The following is a 16,899-nucleotide window of genomic DNA, read 5'->3' on the forward strand; positions in this document are numbered from 1 at the left end:
TTTGAATGAAATTGGTTGGAATGAAGTGGGGGCTTGTCAGGGAAGCTGCCTGCACAAGAACCAGTTTTCACCCAATCGGTGACCCAGCAGGCAGGGGTGTACTGGGCAAGGTTTTTTTTTTTTCCAGTTGAGTGCTCCTTGCCAGAGTTAGGGGGTCATGCTCTGGAAACAGGTGGAACCACAGCTAGAATAGCTTTGAAGTCTTGTAAATTTCTGAGGCTAAACGTACCTTGGATATTTATATGTTGGAATTTCCCATTATGTTTTAAAAATTTCTGTCATCTAGAGGAAACATCTTTTGTATATACCATTCTCTTCTGAGCCGTCAGAGGAAATGGTTATTTATTGGCTGAAAGCTCTGAGTAGAAGAAATTACTTTGTACTAGTTTGTGGGATACAGAGAGGTATAAAACATTATAATGTAATGAAGAGAAGGAGGCCAGAGGTAAGGAGGTCAGTTACGAATGATGATTTGACTGTAAAATTGGCAGAATGTGGGGACTGATTGTGGAAAACCAAGGAAAGGCAGTTGTTGATGATGTTACTGGATCTGTAAGTAGATGACTGGAAAGTTGGTAATGCCAGTGACTGAGAGAAACTGCTGTTGCAGACAACATTCTAGATACTGTATGCAAATCTCTCATTTCACTGAAACTTTGTAGTCACCCTAGAATCTAGATGAAGGATGTAGAGAGAATGGGACTATGGTGGTGAGGAGATGTTCAGTTTTATGGAAGTTGATATTCAAGGGCAGTCGAGCCTCTGTGTGGAGATAAATTCAGTTCAGTTCAGTCACTCAGTCACGTCCTACTCTTTGCGACCCCATGGACGGCAGCACGCCAGGCTTCCCTGTCCATCACCAACTCCTGGAGCTTACTCAAACTCATGTCCATCAAGTCAGTGATGCGATCCAACCATCTTATCCTCTGTCATCCCCTTCTCCTCCTGCCTTCAGTCTTTCCCAGCATCAGGGTCTTTTCCAATGAGTCAGCTCTTCGCATCAGGTGGCCAAAGTATTGGAGTTTCAGCTTCAGCGTTAGTCCTTCCAATGAATATTCAGGACTGATCTCCTTTAGGATTGACTGGTTTGATCTCCTTGCAGTCCAAGGGATTCTCAAGAGTCTTCTCCAATACCACAGTTCAAAAACATCAGTTCTTGGGCACTCAGCTTTCTTTATAGTCCAACTCTCACATCCATACATGACTATTGGAAAAACCATAGCTTTGACTAGATGGACCTTTGTTGGCAAAGTAATATCTCTGCTTTTTAGTATGCTGTCTAGGTTGGTCATAGGTTTTCCTCTAAGGAGCAAGCATCTTTTAATTTCATGGCTGCAATCACCATCTGCAGTGATTTTGGAGCCCCAAAAAGTAAAGTCTGCCACTGTTTCCATTGTTTCCCCATCTATTTGCCATGAAGTGATGGGACCGGCGGAGAAGGCAATGGCACCCCACTCCAGTACCCTTGCCTGGGGAAAATCCCATGGATGGAGGAGCCTGGTAGGCTACAGTCCATGGGGTTGCTAAGAGTCGGACACGACTGAGCGACTTCACTTTCACTTTTCCCTTTCATGCACTGGAGAAGGAAATGGCAATCCACTCCAGTATTCTTGCCTGGAGAATCCCAGGGACAGCGGAGCCTGATGGGCTGCCGTCTATGGGGTCGCACAGAGTCGGACACGACTGAAGCGACTTAGCAGCAGCAGCAGCAGCAGATGGGACCGGATGCCATGATAAACTAGCAAGGATTTAAGTCCACCCATTAAATATTAAGGTGGTAAATCCTGTCAAAATCTGAGGATACTAATTGAAGCTCTGTATCTCAATCATTATTTTCCCTTTTTCCCATAAGTCCACTGAGAAATAATGGACATACATCACTGTTTAAGTTTAAGGTATATGGCATAATGGTTTGATTTACAAATATCATGAAATAATTACCATACTAGGTTTAGTTAGCATCCATCATTTCTTATAGACATAACAAAAATAAAAGGAAAAAAAATTCCTTGTGATAAGAACTCTTAGGATCTACTCTCTTCACTTTCCTAGATGTCATGTAGCAGTGTTAACTATGGTCATCATGTTGGACATTACATCTCTAGCACTTATTTACAACTGGAAGTTTGTATCTTCTGACCACCTTCCTTGAACTCCTTTTCCTCCCACACTCTACCTCTGGTAACCACAAACCTAATTTCTTTTTCAATGAATTTGGTGAGTTGGTTTGTTTCTTTGTTTTATATTAGATTCCACATATAAGTGAGATCTTATTCCTTCTTTGTCTTCTTTCACCAAGTATAATGACTTCAAGGTCTATCCATGCTTATGGATGGTAACAAATGGTAGGATTTCCTTGTGCTTTTGTATGGGTGAATAATATTCATATATATATGTATATATATGCATGTATCTCACAACTTCTTTATTCATCCATTGACGGACACTTAGGTGGCTTCTGTGTCTTGGTTACTGTAAATAATACTACTATGAACATGGTGATGCAGATATCTTTTTGAGTTTGTGTTTTCATTTTCTTTGGGTATATTCCCAGAAGTGGAATTGCTGGATCATATAGTAGCTCTATTTTTAATTTTTTTGTGAACCTCCATACTGTTTTCCATGGTGGCTATATCAATTTACAATCCCACTAATATTGCAAAAGTGTTCCCTTCTTTCTAGATGCACACCAGTATTTATCTTTTGTCTTTTGTTACCATTTCCTTTTGAAATTTCTCAGTAAATGATTACTCTCTCTGAACAATTCCTTCCCCCACATCCCCCAACCCCCATCCCACCCCCATGCCAACTATAGTCTTGTTAGGATTCATCACCTTACTGCCTTTTATTTTTAAAGTTGAGTTTTTGGATTAGCTTTTTTGAGTGACTCCTGAGAAAATTTATGATGTGAGCTCTTAACACTGTTCTCTGCTCTGGGACTTCAGAAGAAAACCAGAGGCAACAGGAACAAGTCTACTTATACTGCTACACACATCAGTGATTTTATTATTGAGACAATTTTAACACAAAGTGTAGATTCAGGCTATATCTATCAACAGAACACAATGGCTTAATTTACAGCCTTATTTAAAGTATTGCTTTAGTCAATATGACTGAACCAGTTTGGTGTGTAGAATCACCCTCAGAGGCTTTCATCATTCTTTCAGGGTAGTTTCCACGAACAGGCGATGAATAGGCTGTTCAAATGAGATTTATTTTTTTAGGCTAGGTCTAACAGAGGAGCAGATTTCCAAGAGGCCTATTTAAGGTCTCTTAGGTCTTCTTTTCCAGAAAGCCTGAATCAGGGGCTTCACTAAGCATCCTCCTGGCTCTGGCCTTTTATGTTCCTGAGTCTCAAATAATAATCTAATGCTAATCTATTGTGTTCCTAGTTTTGGCATGATCAAGACTCACAGCCGTGGCCTGTGCTATTTCTGCTTTACTCTTGATTCCGCTTTACTCTAACTTCCAATCTTGATGTTACAGTCTTGGCCTGATTCCTGCCATTCCCTTGCTTGAAATCCTGCCACTGCTTTCACAGCCTACCTGCTAGTAAAGATTTCAAACGTTATTATTTCTCTAATCCCTCCAGTTTTTTTTCTTTGATTTCATCTTTTCTGTCATTGAGGCCAGCTTAAGACTGGGAGAAAACATAATTGTTTTGCCTTCTTTTTAAAGCCAATGCAGCTTCTTAAAAGCAATGGCAGGATTAAAATCTGACAGAGAATCAGAAACTTGTTCCTCTTCTAAGTACTTAATACTATGTGGGCTGCCTCACAAGTGGGTTCATAAAAGCAACCCACACAGTGTAAAATAGTCTATGGTGACTTGCTAGAAATCAGAGGTTCACATTCCAGAATAAATGAAGAAAGGGAAAGCTCATTTTGTCCATAATCTGGCCTTTTCCTCAGTAGGTTGGAGAGAGGATTGCCATATGTAGACATGATAGAATTTATCGCTATGGATAAGCAGATGAGGGAAAGGAGCTGAGATGGAGCCACTGGATACAGGAGCTGGCCCTCCAGGGACAGCTGGGTGTCCTCCATGCAGAGCACAACACGATATGTACAGGGCTGATTTAGGCAGGTACTGATTTCCAAGTCTGGTTCAAATAGAGCCAATTCATTCCCTGAGCAAAGAAAGACCCTAGTTCTTGTTGTTGATGAAGAAAACATTACCTGCCACCCAGAGTTCTAATTACTTAAATCCATAGTGCCCAAAGGACAGTATATCGTCTGTTGTCTATCATAAAGTTTTTAACAGACTATGTGAAATAAGGAAGATAATGTGGTGATTTTTTTCCTAAAACTAACTTTATTCACTTTAAAGAACCACTTTTTATTCTGACAGTTGTTCCCTCCTACTTAATTTTTTTGGTATTAATGTGTGCTTTTAAAAAATAAAACAACAGTGTTAGATTATTTGTTTTATATCTTTGCTTAGTAAATTAAAGATGAACAACTTCATATTGATCTCCAAAATATTTTTTGAAAATATTACTAGTGCATAAAATCCAAACGTTTTGGGAGTTCTGACTTAAGCCACATGCTTTCCAGATATACACCAACTGACAAGGAACCAGGAAATGTAATCAGGGAGAAACCATGTTCTTTTCATGGTAACAAATGGGGTGTGGAACAAACATCCTAAATGTCTTTTATGGGTTTTCTATCAAAGCTATTTTAGAGTACCATTTGAAACTATTGCTGTTTGTTGTTGATAGTAGATTAGGAAGACTAAAATCAAGGATATCAGAAGTATTGATAAAGCACAAATATAATTACATAGTTATGGATAATATATATATATAATGTTATCTTAAGTGTGTGACCATTTAAACATACTAATTTATTTTCACTGTTAGGTTGGTGTCACCAAGAAATGTTATTGTTTGGCCAGAATAAATAAAATTCTACTCCCTTTGGGAAATGCTCTTCTTGGAGTTGTTTCTCATCACATCCAGGTCAGGGATGCAAATATTGGATATTGGATACTGTGTTGGGGAGGATTCTAAGGCTAAATTTGTGCTCAAAGAGAAAGAATACTATGAATGGTCACTGATATCTGCCAAGGGCTCCAGAGGCAATGTGGTGGTGTTTATTTACCAACTGGGGTTGATATCTTCATTGGATATACTGCTCCTAATTGTAGCTTTCAGTTAATTTACAAAGAAAAATTCTTTCTTTTTACCATGGTACTTCCTGTGAACTGAATATAAAAGTGGGTTTTCACAGAATGGATTGTACTTTTGTGTGGGAGCGATGCTTTAATGTGCTTTAAATGCTCAACATCAAATATACTGGAAGTAGCAAAGAATGTCCCACAAAAGGAAAAAAAGGCCTTGAAACAACAGAATTGATTCTTCCTTAGAATTTAAGGATGAAAAGACCATCCATGTCCTTGCTACCTACATGTGGTTGACGGACCAGCGGCACCATCAGGCTATTATACATGCAGAATTTGTGGGCCCTGCCTCTGCATTCTGACAAGATCCCCAGGTGATTCTTGCTCTGTCAAGGAAACCTGAACCCGAAGGACTAGCAGACAGAACAAAATCTCTCATGACCACAGGATGGAGGCATTCTTAGCACAAGTTTAAAAGAGGAGCCCAGTGCAGTGGGGACATGGAACCAAGCCAAGTCATTAGGAGGGTGCAAAGGAACAGCTGTGTCATAGGAAATGCTTTGGGGCTGAGCTTGGGAAGTGAGTGCAGACTCACTGGGCTCTTTCCTGGAAAGGGATGATGTGGCTCTTCTAAAAATCCCATCCAGAGCCTTGGCTGGAGTCGGGACTCAGAGATTAATCAGTGGGGAGAGGTATAATAAACAAAGAGGAGAGAACTAGTCATGGCTTTTCCATCCTGCTTCCCTCAAGCTGCTCATTACAATCATCTGGGGGACCTTAGAAACCCTCCAGTGCCTGGTACCACCCCAAGAGAGGCTGATTTAATTGGTCTAAGATCTGTCCCAAGTGTCATTATTTTTAAAATGTCCCCAGTTGATTGTTCTGTGCAAACAGCTTTGCAAAGTCTTGATATTTTATTTCTTTAAAGACCCTTAAAAGAAAACCCTGCAGGGGAAAAATAATAATAAGTATCTATACTTCATAAAAAGCAGCTCTCCTATAGCATAAATATATGTGACATAAATTAATATAAAAATTATTGTAAACATTTAATTAGAAATATCTTTTTATCAATAACCTCAGATATGCAGATGACACCACCCTTATGGCAGAAAGTGAAGAAGAACTAAAGAGCCTCTTGATGAAAGTGAAAGAGGAGAGTGAAAAAGTTGGCTTAAAGCTCAACATTCAGAAAACTAAGATCATGGCATCTGGTCCCATCACTTCATGGCAAATAGATGGGGAAACAGTGGCTGACTTTATTTTTCTGGGGTTCAAAATCACTGCAGATGGTGATTGCAGCCATGAAATTAAAAGATGCTTACTCCTTAGAAGGAAAGTTATGACCAACCTGGACAGCATATTAAAAAGCAGAGCCATTACTTTGCCAACAAAGGTCCATCTAGTCCAGGCTATGGTTTTTCCAGTGGTCATGTATGGATGTGAGAGTTGGACTATAAAGAAAGCTGAGCGCCAAAGAATTGATGCTTTTGAACTGTGGTGTTGGAGAAGACTCTTGAGAGTCCCTTGGACTGCAAGGAGATCCAACCAGTCCATCCTAAAGGAGATCAATCCTGGGTGTTCATTGGAAGGACTGATGTTGAAGCTGAAACTCCAATACTTTGGCCACCTGATGTGGAGAGCTGACTCATTGGAAAAGACCCTGATGCTGGGAAAGATTGAGGGCAGGAGGAGAAGGGGACAACAGAGGATGAGATGGTTAGATGGCATCACTGACTCAATGGATATGGGTTTGGGTGGACTCCAGGAGTTGGTGATGGACAGGGAGGCCTGACATGCTGCAGTTCATGGGGTCGCAAAGAGTTGGACGCGACTGAGTGACTGAACTGAACTGAACTGAAGTTAGTACTATACTGCTGATTTCTCAACTAAAAATGCCTGGTACTAGAGAGCTTGAAAGCCGGGGCTGGAGGGTGTGCAGCCTGTTCCTCTGCGTGTGCAGCCTTAAAAATCACTGGCTGACCTTAGAGATTTTACTGATACTGCATTTCCTAAAGTTTAGATCAGATTAAACAGACTACCTAATGCTATTCAAGTAAAATGGTAATTCTGGCATCATTCCAAAGGGGTGTTGTGTGTGTGTTGGGGGATGTGGCTAGGAGGGCAGACATATTTTGGTCTCTTGCCTGGAAAATCCCATGAACGGAGGAGTGTGGTAGGCTACAGTCCATGGGGTCGCAAAGAGTCTGACATGACTGAGTGACTTCACTTCACTTTCACTTTTTTTATTGTGTTAGAACCTGGAAAGATGGGGGGGGAGCATGAATTTGAAGAGCCATTTATTTTTTTAAAACTACACATAAAGCCTTTGCACTTCAGGTTTCCTGTTGCAAACAGATACTCAGAAGTTAAATTGGGATTAAGAATCAGGAGGCCTGAATCTGCTCTGTGACCTCCTTCTAGTGATTAACCCTGTTGAGACTGATGAACACATGGGTGAAGGTGAAGAGTGGGTGTTAATTGGACTGCTTTGAAGTGGAGCCACTCCACAAAAGGCTAATCTTGGAAATTCAGAGATTCTTTTTATTACCTTAACACCTAGTAGGCAAATTCCTATGAAGGCAAGGAGCAGGAAGCTAACATCTTTTTTTTTTTTTTTTTTAAATTGGGAGCTTATTATGTGCTGGGCTAGGCTTTCTCATTGCATTTTCACTACTCACTTGTGAGTTAGATGTTTTTCAGAGGATAAAACAGGCTCTGAGGGACCAAGTAACTTGGACGTAGTAAATGGCAGACAAGGATTTGAATCCAGGTATGTCTGTCTCTAGGGCCTGTGATCTTTGTATGCCATACATGCTGTGTTCTCCAGAGGGCAGAAGGGCCTGTTAGATCATGTATTTTGATACCCATAAAGATATTTCCCAAACATGATGGATGTCTGACAAGTATTTCTTTAAGAATCCAAGTCAAGTTACACCTGACACACACATTAGGTAGGTGTGTCCAGCTGTGTTTTATATCATGGCAGTGAGCTGTGATCTGCTCCTCTCACTTTCCATCATCTCTCACCATTCTCTTTCTGATAAATCTTCGTCTATTCCAATTCTATGATATGCTCCTTCTCTCCCCGTGGAGATGAGAGGCAAATGCCAGTCTAACTCCTAGACTCTATAAATCCTATACCTACTAATTCTGGCCTGACAGTCTTTGCCACTTTAGTTGGAGGGTCAGATTGGACCAAGCCTGGAGACACCAAGAGAATTCAATGAGCTGCATGGTGTCTGAGCCTTGATTTGAATTAGATACAGGTGGAACTGGGATAGACTCATAACTTCAAACAGTCTAATTCAGAGATTTATTCAGTCTTAACACTCAGTAGTTAACATTATGGGTTTCTAAGACTCTTCATATTTCTGAATTATTGATAGAACTGAATAAAATTGTTGTCAAAGGTTAATTCTGGGGCTGCTTCTTCTGTATAATTTGATGTATTCAAGACTGCTTGAAAATGTCACATTGCATTTGAAAATATGTGGGTTATTTTCAAATATCTTTTGATATTGATTTCTAACACAATTCCACAATGATAAGAGAACAGACCTTGTATGATTTTAATACCTTTAGGCCATGAAATTTTTGTACCTTGTTTTATGTCTTTGGATATGTTCCAGTCTCTCCTAGTTTACAGCCTATGGGAACTTGAATAGAATTTGTATCTTACTGTTGTGTGAAAATTGTATAAATCTTAATTATGTTGAATTGGTTCACAGTGCTTTTCAGGTCTACTATATCCTTCTACTTCTCTGTATATTTATTTGTTTATTCTATTTTTTAGATAGAATAATATTTATTCTATTAATTTTTGAGTTTGATATTGAAACTCCAACTAAAAATCTTTATCTACTTAAAAAATTAATTTTAATATATAGTGGAACTATATGTAATTTTGTTCTGTATTTTCTAAGTCTCCTGTAAATGTTATCATATTCATAATTTTAAAAATATAAATGAAAAAATATACTGCTTGAATCACTAAGATGCTGCTGCTGCTGCTGCTAAGTCGCTTCAGTCGTGTCCGACTCTGTGCGACCCCATAGACGGCAGCCCACCAGGCTCCCCCGTCCCTGGGATTCTCTAGGCAAGAACACTGGAGTGGGTTGCCATTTCCTTCTCCAATGCATGAAAGTGAAAAGTGAAAGTGAAGTCGCTTAGTCGTGTCCGACTCTTAGCGACCCCATGGACCGCAGCCTACCAGGCTCCTCCGTCCATGGGATTTTCCAGGCAAGAGTACTGGAGTGGGTTGCCATTGCCTTCTCCGCACTAAGATGAGCTCATAGGAAAAATTTTCTGATAGTAACCACAAAATGGACACTATTAAATAACTAAAATTAAAGCTGTAGTTTTTGTTAGAGTTGAATTAGAGAAAAGGCTAAAAATAAGTAATTCTATGAAAAAATCAGTGGTTAAAGAATTGATAACAATAAAATGGGTTTGGTGGTAGAAGCAGTTTTGTGGTGGTTTGGGGCAGCTGTGTGGGCACATGACTGTCACAAGTTATGGTTTCAATACTAAGCATGACATGAACATTCATTAATCTGGGTAAGGGTTGGCTAAGCGGAAAATACAGTTTTGGAACTAGTCTGAAACTTACCCAGTGCATTACTTTGTGTTCTTCCCACCTACAATTGAATGTTTGACTGGTTTCCTCTTTACTCAAAGTTTAGATGAGAAAGACAACAATGATAAGAATACTTGTTATTCATTAGGTACACAATGGTTCTGGATTTTGTGTTAAGCACTTGTAAGCACACATTATTTCTGAAGTTAAAGCTCATAAGGAGAAAGGACATTTTGTTACTTAAAATTTTTTTCAAGTTTTATTGAGATAAAATTGACATATAGAACTGTAATTACATTTAAGGCATACAGAAAAATTATTTAATTTACATATATCATGAAATGATTACCATAATAAATTTAATGAACATCTACATCTTACATAGTTGCCAAATTAAAGAAATAGTAAAAATTTTTTTCTTATGATGAGAACTCAGGATAAACTTTCACATGTAACATATTGCAGTGTTAATTACACTTATCATATTATACATTACATCCTGAGTATTTGCCTATTTTATAACTGGAAGTTTGTATCGTTTGATAGGGAGGACTTATTGTAGATACAAAGAACCAGCTTACCTTTTGTTCTCAATATCCTGAAGGAGTTATGGCATTTTTAGAAGCACCAGCATCATTATTATTGAGCTTCCCTGGAATTGTGCTTGAGTGGGACAGATGCTAGAGTTAAGTCAAGTAAACATGAGTCATATGCTGTTCAGGAGTCTGTATTCCCTGAAGAAATTGAGCACCAGGAGTAGTCTTGGGAGGGTCTGTCTGATCTAGTTCCTTTCTTTTCCAGTATGGTTAAAAGGACAGGTGGGGGAAAAGTGCTAAGAAAGGGAACAGTTCTATATTCACAGGTTGTCTGCTATCTTGAAGTCTTTCCTGGGTAGGCATTTTGACGGGGTGAAAACCATGCAATCAAGGAGCTTCAAAAATAAACAAACATAAGGAGGATTTCATCTCCCAGTGGAGAATGTGAAAGTGTTAATCACTGAGTCCTGTCTGATTCTTTGTGACCCCATGGACAGTAGCTGCCAGGCTCCTCTGTCCATGGAATTCTCCATGAAAGAATAATGGAGTGGGTAACCCATCCCTTCTCCAGGAGATCTTCCTGAGTCAGAGATAGAACCCAGGTCTCCTGTATTGCAGGCAGATTCTTTACCGTCTGAGCTACTGGGGAAGCCCTGAGGAGAATGTACAGTCCCTTAAACAAAGGAACAGGTTTAGTAAGTAGGGTTCTGGCTGCATGTTGGCCACCACTTAATCTCTTGCCTGAACTCTTGTAGCTGCACCTCCTGCACAACATTTCATGGCATTCCTGACACAAGATTTTATTTTAGTTACATTAGTTTACTGCTTATGAGAAAAGGGGGTGGTTGAAGACAGGTATTTCATCTTCAGAGTCTCAATATCATGGTTTCAACTTGTAAGTAGAGGGAAAAAATTCTTTCCTCCTAAACTGAAACTCTAAGAAGAATCAAAAATCTCTAAAAAAAAAAAAAAACAAACCCCAAGTATGTCTAATTTTTGTAGGTCAATCAGGTGACTTTTGCACTACAGAGCAAAATTTATTGTGAATTCTACTGTGGGTTTCCAGAGAGGGGAAATGTTGGTACTTTTGGGAGGCTAGATAATGGTGCTATCCCTTGAGAGACAGTGGACAGATGCAGGAACTTGAAGCCACTGGGGGAGGGAGGAGAAAAGGGAGAGTGTTTGGTTTCTAGTTTGAGAAGTGAGTTAAAAGTCTTGATGATAAGTGTTTGGATGTTAGGGGGAAGATGATGGGAATGAAAAGAGCTTAATACATTAATGTGAAATCTAGGCCCCATCAGAAATCAAAATATACAGAACTAGTCACTTTCACTTACTCTCATTTCATAATACTTACAAAATTTCACTGTTATTCCACTAGATAGAATTATCAGAGGCTTCAATTTGGATTCCCAAACTCTATCACAATCTATTTCTTTAGCTTAAATAGTAGAAAAAATACATTAAATATATTTTTGAAAAAATACAAAGTGGTGTATTCATCCATAATCTTATAATTCTGACCTTTTCTCTCTTAGTTTTTCCTAAACTCAGACATATATTTAGTTGTAGAAATTATGTGTGTGCAATTTTGTACTCTACATTTTTGTATATCTCTCATAAATATTTTTATATTGCTTAATTAGTTTTCATAATGATCATTTACAACAACCACAAAATATTTCATCGAGTGGACATATAATACTTTATGTAACACTTTTCCATTGTTGTTAATCAGGCTATTTACATATATATAATTAAGATATACTTGGTCTTTAGAAGTCATTCTATTTAATTAAAAAACAATTCTTTTCTCTTTCTTGGCCTATGCATCTGTCTTGTATTCTATAATTTAGAAAATGAATACAATTACTGAAATTCTATTGGTGGTTATTTTAAAGGTTTGTTCCTCAAACTTTAGTGACTTCCAGAATCACCTGGGGCCTTTTTAAAAGCACATTCAGACTCTATCCTTAGATGTATCGATTAACTAGATCTAGAGTGTGGCTCTAGACTTCCTTGTATAGGGGATATAGAGTATATGTGATAAAGAATCGTTGTCTTCAGGAAAAGACATAGGGGTGCGGGGAAGATGTTGTAAGGAGAACCCAGGGTTCCTGAGCTATGCAGCAATGTTACAGACAACAAATCTGTTGGCTTTCTTAAGAAGTCTAAACAGTGATTTCAATAAAAACAGAACATTAAAGCACATCTAGTCAGCTTTATGGGCTTCCCAGGTGGTGCTAGTGGTAAAGAACCCACCTGCAAATGTAGGAAACCTAAGAGACTCAGGTTGGGAAGATCCCCTGGAAGAGGGCATGGCAACCCACACTAGTATTCATGCCTGGAGAATCCCACAGACAGAGGAACCTGGTGGGCTACAGTCCCTAGGTTTGCAAACAGTCGAACACGAGTGAAATGACTTAGCAGGCACACAGGCAGTTAACTTTATGGCTTCCCAGGTGGCTTAGTGGTAAAGAATCCATCTACCACTGCAGGAGATGCAAAAGAGGCAAGTTTGATCTCTGGGTCAATAAGATCCCCCTGGAGGAGGAAATGGTAACCCACTCCAGTATTCTTGCCTAGGAAGTCCCACAGACAGTGGAAACTGGCAAGCTACAGTCCATGGGGTTACAAAGAATCAGACATGACTGAGCAACTAAACAAGTCAGCTTTATAGTTTGATGAAATTAATGGCTTAAATTCACATTCAGCATTAAAAAATTAGTATTTTCACATTATTAGAATGAAATATTTGTATGCTTATCATACTTCCTTCAAGGGCATCAGAGAATAAAAGTGTGATTAGAACCCAGAATGTTTTCATATGATGCTCTTCTATTTCAGAGTGTCCATCATGAAACTCAGAGCATTTGTCAGACTGTTCTTTTTCCTTTATTTCTCAAAATAAGCAGTGATTGAGTGGATATCATCCTATTTCATAATCACAGGAAGAGAAGCTCTGGAAAATGAAGTTTTCTGTTTCGCACACCAGCTAGTTGGTTTCTTTTACTGGATTAATTGAGAGTTGAGGTCATCTTAGTTTTTAGCCTTTATAAATGCTACGGCAGGCTCAGCACTATTTTCTCTGTGTCCATCACATTTCTGCATGTCTCGGGAGCAGAGACACGGACTGACATTTGCTCCAAAATGTCTTTTCAAGAAGGTTTGAATAGCAAACAGCCTTTGAAGACAGAGTGTTTCCTACCAGAACAAAGGGCAGACATGCTTGCTGTCCAGTATAAAAGATCTAAGTTCCCTAAATTCAAAAATCTTTTTCTGAAATGCAACCTACACATGTGCAGCATCCATCTGGGCTCATCTGCATTGCCTTCCTGGGATTTGAAAACAAGGAAGAACTGACCTATGCTACCCATGCTACTTGCTGTGCTATGAGTAATAAGTCCTTCATCTTTGACCCAAGAGTCTTATGTCATCAGCCAACATACATGAAACTATGGCAGGCTAACTATTGTTATCTAATCAGTAAGTAAAATCTCACACCCTTCACAATTCTTGACAACCACAAAATGGTGTTCAATTAACTAACGACCATAGAAAAGAATCAAAGCCCAGATAATAGAGTCTGGGTCTTCTGATCACAGAATCGTGGTCCTTGGAGAAGTCGGTACTGCCCAACAAAGTATAACCAAAGAAGAAATACCAGCAGCCACACAAGCCCTGGGAGAAAAAGACACCTAAGTAGAATGCACTGCTAACAAATGTGCTTAATCTAGTTTGTTTGTATTTGAAGCTGTCCAATTTAGAATCATACATATGTGTGACTAAGAAATGTTGTATTACTTTATTTTCTGTGAGTTACTAAGCAAGTTAAACAAAAATCCAACCTTTGTTATCATCACTCCTTTCGCTTCCTTCCAGAGGTTTAAATTTTGCCCAGAAAATAGAGTCAGAGACCGCATAGTCACCACTGATATGCACTTTGTCTAAGCCAGTGAGTGTCCCCTTGAAGCAGCCAACCGTGCTGTTGCCATGACACCTGACCCTGGACATCATCTCTGCCGAAGCTCCATGTACGGTAAGCGGTACAGGTTGTAAGCTCCTCTCTTCCCAAATGAGAGAGGAAGGAACCCCCTCTCTCTGTCAGATCAACTTCTTTCTCATCATCCTTATGACATAATATCATGATACCGTCAAGGAGCTCTTAAGTTTTGACAAACAAAGTCAAAAAGGAAACACTGAGCTCCTGCAACAAAGGAATCTAAAGGGTGTGGCTCTTTTTCTGGAAATGGACTGAAGATGGAAGTGTAATTTGAGAATAAAGCATAATTTAGTACATCAGTAAACTATCCTGCCATACTGTGTTTTATATTTTTTCTTTCTTTGCATTCTCCTTGGGTTCTTTCCTTTAATAAAAGTGGATGACCGGTTTGAAAGTGTTGCATGGACCGTGTTAAGCATACAGTTCCCGAACAGTAGCCTGGGGGTGGGAGCAGGGTTTAAGGAAAGAGGCAGCACAGAGAATGAGCAAAATGAATAGGAAACCTGTGGGATGGCGGCTGTGGTTCTAGTCCTCTTTGTTCTCTTCAACTAGTAACCTTTCATCCCTCTATCAGGCTCTCAAGGTAAAACTAACCAGCGAATTGCCTGCTTAACCAGCCCTTCTGCACTTGAAGACTATGTAAATGACAATAAAACACTGGCGGTTTGTGCAGATTCTCTTGCATACTAGATTCAGCAAGGAAAATATGGTCTGTCTTGATTCTCACTGCTGTCAAGTGTTTAAATTGTCCTTCCAGCATATATTTAAAACACATTGTCATTGCAATGTTACCAAACAGTGAACAAGTCAATGTATCTGAGACCACACAGTGATTGACACTCTCTAAGTCAAACAGAGAGACATGGAACCTCAGCCTGTGACTGCTGTTTCCAGCTCGGGGGACAGCTGACGCCGTTTCTGACAGTGTGGAGAGATGTGTCATGTCGGTTCACAGCCACAAGCTGTAGAGTCAGAAGGTAGCTTCCGCTCCTTGCTCTCTTGGCACACGTTGCTTCCTTGACTGGGAAAGAAACGAGGCAAAGGGCAGTGATGTTATGAACATATTTTTCAAGCAGTTGTTCTTTTCAATGTGAATGTTGGGGAGGTTTCTTACTTTGTTGATTTGGGTCTTTAACTTTATTTGGTTTGGAGAAGGTGAGCACATATGGGTCATATGCTCACATAGGATTACTTACAGGATTACGGAGCAAGCCTTCTGGGTCGCATCGTCGTATGTGAGTGAGCAAGGTCCTTGATCTCACTTTAAATCATTTGTTAAGTTTCTCACAAATCATCACAAGGACTCGACCGAACTGCAACTTTAGAAACTGGAACTTGCGCGTGAGATAAAAGGTCAGGCTAACCTTCTCAATTAGAATGAAGTTCTGTCTAAGCAGCTGCCCGCACTACCACTTCAACTGAATTAGGGTGAAACAATTTTTTACCTCTAGATTATGTGCTGTTGTGGAAGGCAGAAAACGAACTTTTCATCCTTATATTCTAAAAGTGTGTCTCAGTGCCTGGCACAAAATACATGCTTGTCAAATGAATAAAGGAATGCATGCCAACAATTAAATAGCAGTGCAAATAAAAAAGAGCCTTTCAGGTTTCCTGGATCTTGTTTTCAGAGGTTACTCTTTCTAGGCTGTTTTTTTTTTTTTTCCAGCTCTAATGACTACATCTCTTTTTATTACATCTTTCATTTTTTTCTAATTAAGCTTAGCATGGTTCACAAACCCTGAGAAAATGGCAAGGTTATCCACTAAAGAGTGTTTTTCGACCCTCATTCCCTTAATAAGCGTTCCTGGCAATGTTTTTGACTTCCCCAAAGAGTGGTTACATAGATTTTATATTATTTAGATGGAGAAAGAAGAGAACAACATGATCAATGAAATTAAGGCTTTTGCATAATTAGTGAAAAAACACCCTTTGCTTGGCACAGCTTCAATCTTCTTTTTCACCAGCTGCTAAGTCATTTTCATATCCCTAGCTGCTTCCTCCAAGCGCAAACACACCTGTTCTCCGAGCTCAGTACCCATTTTATGCTGGCTCCTTGTAAGCAGGAGATGCGAGTGTTTTGACTTGCATCAGAGAGCTGAATAATCATCTCTTTATTATGGGATGACAGTAGTTGTCATTGGCAGAGGAAGGCAGCTGTGCAGTGGTCAACATCAGAGTTTTCCTCCTGAGACTTTGAGTAGGACGGTTCACTTAGTAGCTTTTAGGTAAAGCTGCAAGCTTGAATTTCTCTCTCTTTTGGGTCAGCTTGTTGCTGTATCAATCTGTGAAGGCACCTCTGGCCCCGGTTGGACTTTATGTGTTGCCCAGAGCCAAGTATCTGGTGGTCAGTCCAGAGACAACCAATCTTGTGCTTCCATGTCTGCTGCAAATGAAGTCACCAACAGATTGGGTGACTAGCCTAGGGGGCTCCTCTGGGTCTGGCACTTGACAAAGGAACTTAAACTAAAGCATAAAGCCTGCACAGCTTATGTGTAAATGGGAACAAAGCAAAAGCAAGTGTCAGGGATAAGATTAAGGGAGATCAAAGGCAGAGCAGTGTGCTGACTGGCAGTGATATTTGGCAAAAGTAGGGGCTCTTTCTGCCTCTGCTATTACTGTCATAACCCCATCAGGTACAGATGAATTACATGGAAGTC

General features: G+C 39.6%; 1 pseudogene; it reads left to right on the forward strand.

Annotated features, from left to right (window-relative positions):
* Positions 1–492: 492 nt before the first annotated feature.
* The window catches only part of LOC145540452 (transcription initiation factor TFIID subunit 12 pseudogene), a 33,749-nt pseudogene continuing 17,342 nt past the window's right edge, over positions 493–16,899 (forward strand).

This window comes from Giraffa tippelskirchi, chromosome 3 (genome assembly GCF_054371585.1).
Source record: "Giraffa tippelskirchi isolate mGirTip1 chromosome 3, T2T-mGirTip1v1.2.pri, whole genome shotgun sequence".
Taxonomy (NCBI): domain Eukaryota; kingdom Metazoa; phylum Chordata; class Mammalia; order Artiodactyla; family Giraffidae; genus Giraffa; species Giraffa tippelskirchi.